The following is a 7,232-nucleotide window of genomic DNA, read 5'->3' on the forward strand; positions in this document are numbered from 1 at the left end:
TTCCTGTGCCCCCATGTTTTGCAGAAGAGACTTGAAAGGCAGTGAAGGGGTGGCCATGGGGCCAGCAACGTGCTTTTCGGCTAAGTTCTGAGCCTTTGAAAATCTCAGCTCTCGCATGGGGAGACTTCTTACAAACTAACCAGCAAAATTGCTGCAGATTTCACCCTCACTGAGCCTCACAGCCCCTTGTGCTGACCAGACTGGGTGGGCTCCAGCCCTGCCTACAGGAGCCATCCTGAACTTCCTCTGTTTACACTGCCTAGCCAAGGTGAGACAAGAGCTGGATGGGGAGGAGGGGAGAGGAAGGAGTAGAAGAAGACAAGAAACTGGGTGGGAAAGGGAGATGGGAAGCTGGGGAGAGGGAAGGGAAGAAGGACACTGGGGTGTGGGAAGACTGGGAATTGTTGAGTAATAAGACTGGGTCTGGCATCCAGGAGGGGATGAGAGTCGGGGAACAGGGAAATGAGATCGTACAAGGAGCCGGGGACTGATCAAGCAAGGAGACTAGGACTGGGAACCAGAAGGGGGGGATTGGTCTGACGAGGAGGTGGGGGAAGCAGGGGTGGAACTTGGACAAGGAGCCAGGGAGGGGTTGGGGTGAGCCAACTGGGATTGGATGAGGAGCACAGAGCCAGGTGCAATGGGGGCAGGGCAGGGATGATTGGAGGCCCGGGGGGCGGGGATCAGGGCTGTGTTGTCTGTAAAACCCCACCTCGTTTGTCGCAGACGTTGAAAGCTGTGTATGGGGCATTTACTTGAGTGGCCAAGTCTCAAGGGTGCAAAGCACTAGCTTTTGCTTGAAAGAAGTCAAAGGGGAGCTCAAAAGACAGGGTGCCCAGGTGGTGCCTTGGCAGCTGGGCAGGGCATGGGGCCAGGGGACTGCAGGAAGAGAAAGGAGGATCTCATGGTAAAGGCTGCTGGATGCTGCACTGAAGAGCTGGAATTTTTCTCTGCCCCAGAATTGCTGTGTGATGCTGGGCAAGATGCTTAAACTGAACTTCTCTCAGGTGGTCGCTGGTGGCGTGTTCCTCATTTTCTGGTGCCCAACTGGAGACCCTGAGCTCTCCTTTGCAGCAGGGCTGTTGGCACTCACAGCCTCAACTGAACTCACTGGGAGCTGTGCTTTGAATATAGGAAGGGTTAGATAACAGTAAATACTCTGAAAAATCCGGTCCTTGGTGCCTCAAATTGGGCACCCAAAACCAGTGGATGATTTTGACCTTAATCTGCGCCCCTGCCCCCCATCTGTAAAATGGGGATCCTACCACCCCTCCCCTGAAGGGGTGTCGTGAAAGTAATTTGGTTTTGTGCCACACTCGGGTACCACATCAATGAGCACCATAGAGAGGTCCCTGGGGGAATTAATAAATCGTTTGAATCATGTGCAGTAAATAAAGCCTGGAGTCACGCACTCAACGATGAGGCTAAAACAAAAGATCAAATAGCTGCTTATTACATGAGCACCATCCATGCTCCTGCCCCTTTAAAATGCCTGGAGGACCAAACTCCATGGAATAGCCCTGTGTCCACTTAAAGCAAAGGCAGAATGGTGGTGTGGCAGGTTTAAAGTGTCAGGAGAGCTGAAAGTTTATATAAGGCTCTGTAAACGTTTCATATACTCCTCCTCCTGCCTCAGAGATTTTACATCTGCTGGATGAATCAAGGAAACTCCTGGTGAAAAAAGTGATAGGATTTCAAATATATTCCACCCCCACCTGCTGGGATCATCCTTCCAGCTAAGGAGACCTGGCTGGGTAGCATCTCTCTCAACCAATGCCATTTTTAATTGCCTGTAGCAGTCACTCTTGAGAGATACAGAGCTCTCCTTTCTTGGAGGGAGCAGGAGCTCTTGGCATCTAACCTGCTGTATTGAATTCCATGTGACATCTACTCCTACATAACCACAGCGTAAACCCTCACTGTCTTCTGAGCACCTGAGATGCGGAAAAGGAACGCCAGGCTTGGCAAAATCAGCATTTGTCTCTAGGAGCAGGAAAATGAACCCACCCACTCACCGGGGTCCAAGAGGTCAGATAACGCACCTTCAGCAAAATGGGGCTTGTGCAGAACCCAGGGCAGAAGGAGCTTTTAATTTCCATTCCTTTTCTGTGGTGTTTTGCATTTTGTAGCCTCCTCATTTTGCTGGATCATGCAGGCATGCTGGCTGAGAAGGGACCGGAGCATTCGCAGCCCTGCACACCCAGGACCGGGGTCAGTTTGCAGGGCTCAGGAGCTGGGTTTGGAAGCTGCTGTGTTGGATTGAGTCTCATGCAAGCACAGAGTTTCTGCCAGGTAACAAAGGCTGATGGTGTCTGGAAGGAAGGTTGGTCAAGGAGGGAAGGGTTGCTCTGAGGTGGGCAGTGGGACACCACCCAGCCCTGTGGTTTCTGCTGGGCACAAGACATATGAAATACACTGAGAAACTTCTGTATATTTTTTTTGCTCTCTCTTAGAATGCAGCTTAGCAATAAGTAGCTCTGCTCTTGTGGCTGCCTCGGATTCCACATCCAACCCACCCTTCCCACAGCTGCTGAGTTACCTCCAAAGTAAACGGGCCTTCGCAGATGGTCCCATCCGTGCCATTAGCGATCAGTAACATGCCATGTGTCCTGTTGGCGAGTGTAATGAAGGAAAATCCCATGCACAGCCAAAGCAGGATGATATACAGCAGAATCTGTACACATTTTGGTTGTGGGCAGATCTTTGGTTATTTGTACTGCAGTCCTGGCACAATAGGGTCCTGGCCCATGTGTACAAATACAGAACAAAAAGACAGTCGCTACACTAAATATGCAGTGTAGTTGCAGCTGTGTCAGTCCCAGGATATTAGAGACAAGGTGGGTTGTTGTGACCAACTTCTGTTGGTGAGAGAGACAAGCTTTTGAGCCACACAGGGCTCTTCTTCAGGGATACGAAAGGTACTCCTAGCATCCTGGCAAAATGCAAGCGGGAACAGATTGTTTAGCATGAGTAGTTAGCGCATACTGTAAGGGACCTTCAAGGTAGAGTGGCCCGTTAGTCATATGGGGAAGAGGAAACAGGCTGTAATATCTATTGTTAAAAGGGAGAAACACCTGAATTTTAGATTTCAGAGTAGCAGCCGTGTTAGTCTGTATTCGCAAAAAGGAGTACTTGTGGCACCTTAGAGATGCACCTAGATGCATCCAATGAAGTGAGCTGTAGCTCACGAAACTTTATGCTCTAATAAATTTGTTAGTCTCTAAGGTGCCACAAGTACTCCTTTTCTGAATTTTAGAGTGTGTGTCTCTGTGTTGTTCTTTACCGATCAATCCAGGATTTTATAACCGCTTCATCATTGCGTAATCTGAGCACTCCAACTGCCCGGGTTTCAGAATCCAGTTTTCAAGCACAGCTGCATTGCATGGTCAGTCTCTCTCTCTCTCTCTCCAATAATTTCTTCATTAGTCACTAACAGTGATTTATGGTTCAGTGCTAGCTCCCGCTCTCTCCTCCCCTTTTTCTGTTGCTCACACACTGATTTTCTCCAGCCAAGTCCTTTGGGGCTGAAACTTCAAACTTGGGAGCTTTAAATATTTTGCCCCTTTCACTACAAAATTCAACTTCTCTTTAGCTCCTAGTTTTGTGAACCCGGACAACAGGAATAAATGCAGATAGTTCCCAAACACACACACACACAAGAACTTCTCCCCATCACAGGTGAAGGAACGTTGTGGGCAGCCAAACTAGCGAGTGTCTCCAAACAAGTTCTCCTCTTTGGATTTGGGTGCCGGGGTGAAGCACAGACCTAGTGAGCTGGAAAATTCTTTGATGTGTGTTGGCCGAAATGAAACCATGACTGTGAAATAACAAGTCTTCTGCCAAGCTGGTGCTATAAGCAACATGTAAAAGAAATGAAACACCAAGGAAATCTTTAAGGTACAAATACAGTGTTGGGTTATTTTTGTTTTATTATTTGCATTCTGGTGGCACCTCGCAGCGCCTGGCAAAGTTACCCCGTTGTGCAAGGTGCTGCACTGAGGAAGAGAAGTGACTAGCTCAAGGTCACCTCTAGGTCAGTGCCTGAGCCAGGAACGGAATCTGGGTGTCCTGGGTTGCCGTCCGGTGTCCTGTCCACTGATGCTGTATGTCTGCACCCGTCCTGGAGCAAACTGTATGTGTACATGTTTGGGTGGGTGCCCTGTAACACACTGGCTTCCTGGAGAATTATTAGCTACACCAGATTAGACTTTAGCCCTTGGTTCTGGGCTCCATTTATTGTCCAAATGACCACGAACTTACAAAAGAAAAACAAAACTTCAAGCTGGGGCTTTCTACCCAGTCATGACTCCTGGGGCTTTCCACCTGGAATCTGCCTTCCTCGGGGACTTATTGCAGGAGTCTTTCCTTTCCTGCAGCTTCTCCCTGCAGTCCCCCCTCAAATGAGTCACTTGCTGGTTGTTATAATCACTTCCTCCCTTTTCTGCTGGGCCTGATAATCGACCATAGCTGGTTGACCCCAGGCCACTGGCCCTTAAAGACTCAATCCCGCCTGTTATATGCCCCCACTCACTGCTCAAGTGTGTGTCATAAAATCTGTACTGCTATGAGTTAAAGGAGATTCTCCAAGTGGGCAGGGGCCTGCTTTAGAAGCAGGATGCTGCGGTTTCTATCCTGTGAAGTTCTGAATGATGTGACATGCAGCAGATTGATTCCTGTGAAGTCCTAGGTCATCACATATTTGTTGCAGTCTGATAGGGCACCCGGCTGCTATAACAAAAGGCCCAGAATACTGAGACTAAAACATGTGTTTATCTTGGGAGAATGGGGATGTTCTAAAACAAAATGAAATAGGGGAAAACAGCTTAACTTGTTTTAGGATAGAGCTTGATAAACTTATGAGTGAGTTGCCTGTGGTGGTGGGGAACTATGCTTGGTAGCCCTGGAGGGTCCCTTCTGTCTTATGTTCCTAAGATCTCATGCTTCAGGGCTTCAGACAGTCACATGTAGGGGTCTGGAAGGTATTTTTTCCCCTCCAATGTGTACTGGGTTTTTTGTTTGTCTCCTTCCCCTGCAGCCTGGGGCATGGGCTACTTGCTGGGATCATCTGGGCATATATCCCTTAATCAATACCCTGGCATGACGGGGCCTCAGACATGGGTCCACCTTGCTCCCTCCTATTTCATGCCTGTGGTACACATAGTATAGCCTCCCGAGGGCGGTAATAGTTCGGTTTCATTCCGGTTGTTGGGCCTGGTGTGGAGGTGGCCGGGTGCTGGTTGATGGTCTGTGATCTGGTGGTCCCCTCTGGTCTTGATTCTGACTAGAAGGCTGGGTGGCTGGCTGGACAAGCAACAGCTGCTTGTTTGGGCTGCAGTGTAAAGCAGCCCTCCCCATATCGATCTGTTTACAGTTCCTCTACTGCTGCCAACTGCGTGTTGCTAACTGACCTTGATCAGATAGCCAGATCTACAAAGAACTAGTCTTCTGCCTCCCCCCGGGCATTTATTGCACCCTCTTATCTCAGGGTTTGGTTATGGGGTAGGGCAGTATTTTTCTCGTGTGAAAGATCTCTCCCTTCCCTGTCTCATCCTGTTCCCCATCGACTGTCTGGTTGTGGTTGCTTGGCCAGAGCTCACTTCAGAACTGTGGCCCTCCTCTGTAATGGGAAGAGAAATCATCTTAGGGGCACATGGGACTAAGAATCCAATTTAGGACTACCGCTGGGCAAGCCAGTGCATGTCCCATTGGTCGTGGGCAGTGTTCATGTGCTCTGCACATTTTAATCCAGCAACCAAAGGAGGTAATTAACTGAAAGTTCTATTGCAGATGGGTTAACTCGAACTCCTAACTGCCCTTGCTGTGTTCTGATTGGTTAGAAGAGCCATTAAATGTTAAGATTATTGTTGCAATTAATGTTCTATCTTGCACCTGTGTTCAGTTAAGACTGGTGATGATAGATCTGCAGAAGAGCCGGGAACTGCTAGAAAGAAGCAGTTTCTGCAAGGTGAGGAAGCTGCTGTTCAAGCTCTAAGCTATTTGTTAGCTTCTTCCTTCAAGGAGCTAAGCATTTTGTTAAGAAATTCATATTGGTGTTGTGTTTTTTCATTACTAAACAAGCAACATTTTAAGCCATTGGGGGACAGTTAGCTGTGGGTTGTGTGTGTTTGTTTTTACCAGCACTGGAGACCTATTTTTGTTTACATTTTGAAATCCTAAGAATGTTTCTGAGATGAGTTAACATTTTTGGCTTTTGCCAAAGGAAATTACTTTCTGCTTTAACTGTGTGCCATAGGCTCTGTACTGCTAAGGAGATTCTCCTTTAGCTCAAATGGTATGGTCCTATGTTTTTTGGAGTAGGAGAATTTTAGATCCATCACGACTGCTGATGTGAAATTCTGCCAGTATAAATGATGCCTCTAAAGTGCTTTCTTGGCAATGAATTTGTTACAGCTTGGCTTTTTTTAACAGCAAAATTCTACTAAACTTAAATCCATGGAACTGCACAGATATAACAAGATAAAATCTGAGCTTGTAATGTTCCTTTGTCTGTCCATAGACAAGGATCTGTTACTGAATTATTCCTCCACAGTAGGATTTGCCTATCTTTTTTCACAGAATGGACCACATCTTAATAGAAGTTATCTCATGAACCCTTCTCATCCCCCTCAAATTACATAGGAGACTTCCCCCTCCCACTGGCAATCCTAGAACAAGAGCCCGGCAAATCTGTGGATATCCACTATACGCCACGGACCATGTTTGTGGATTGCAGATTGGATACGGATACATGTTTTGTATCCACGCAAGGCTCTATTTATAACATCGCTGTGGCAACTACAGCAGCCCTTTCTGTGGGGAAAGTGACAACAGGAAAGCTGGAAACAGGTGAGATAAGATCGTGGGATCAGCTGGTTCTCTGTGGGCCCACAGCAATTCACAAACTTCTGCTCTCAGATTAATTCTCCTTCTCTGTGGGATTCTTCTCAGGCAATAAAAACGTGAGGTTAGGCCTCTTTAATTTCTCTCCTTCTGGCAAGAATGGCAAACTGGCCACTTAAATAGCTGCTCTCTCTAGTTCTTTGCATCTTTGGCTCGATGTGTAGTTCGATGGGTTCTCCTTTTGTTTCCCAACACTTGCTTGTGTTTTCGACGGATGTCAGTAAAGAATTGTGCAGTGCTGAATTTTTCTCGATGCCAGAGTGTGGGTGCAGGGATTTCATTCCTGCATTGAGAGGCGATGCTGCCTTGCATACATTCTTGCTTGCTTTTAA

Source organism: Dermochelys coriacea, chromosome 18, assembly GCF_009764565.3.
Source record: "Dermochelys coriacea isolate rDerCor1 chromosome 18, rDerCor1.pri.v4, whole genome shotgun sequence".
Taxonomy (NCBI): domain Eukaryota; kingdom Metazoa; phylum Chordata; order Testudines; family Dermochelyidae; genus Dermochelys; species Dermochelys coriacea.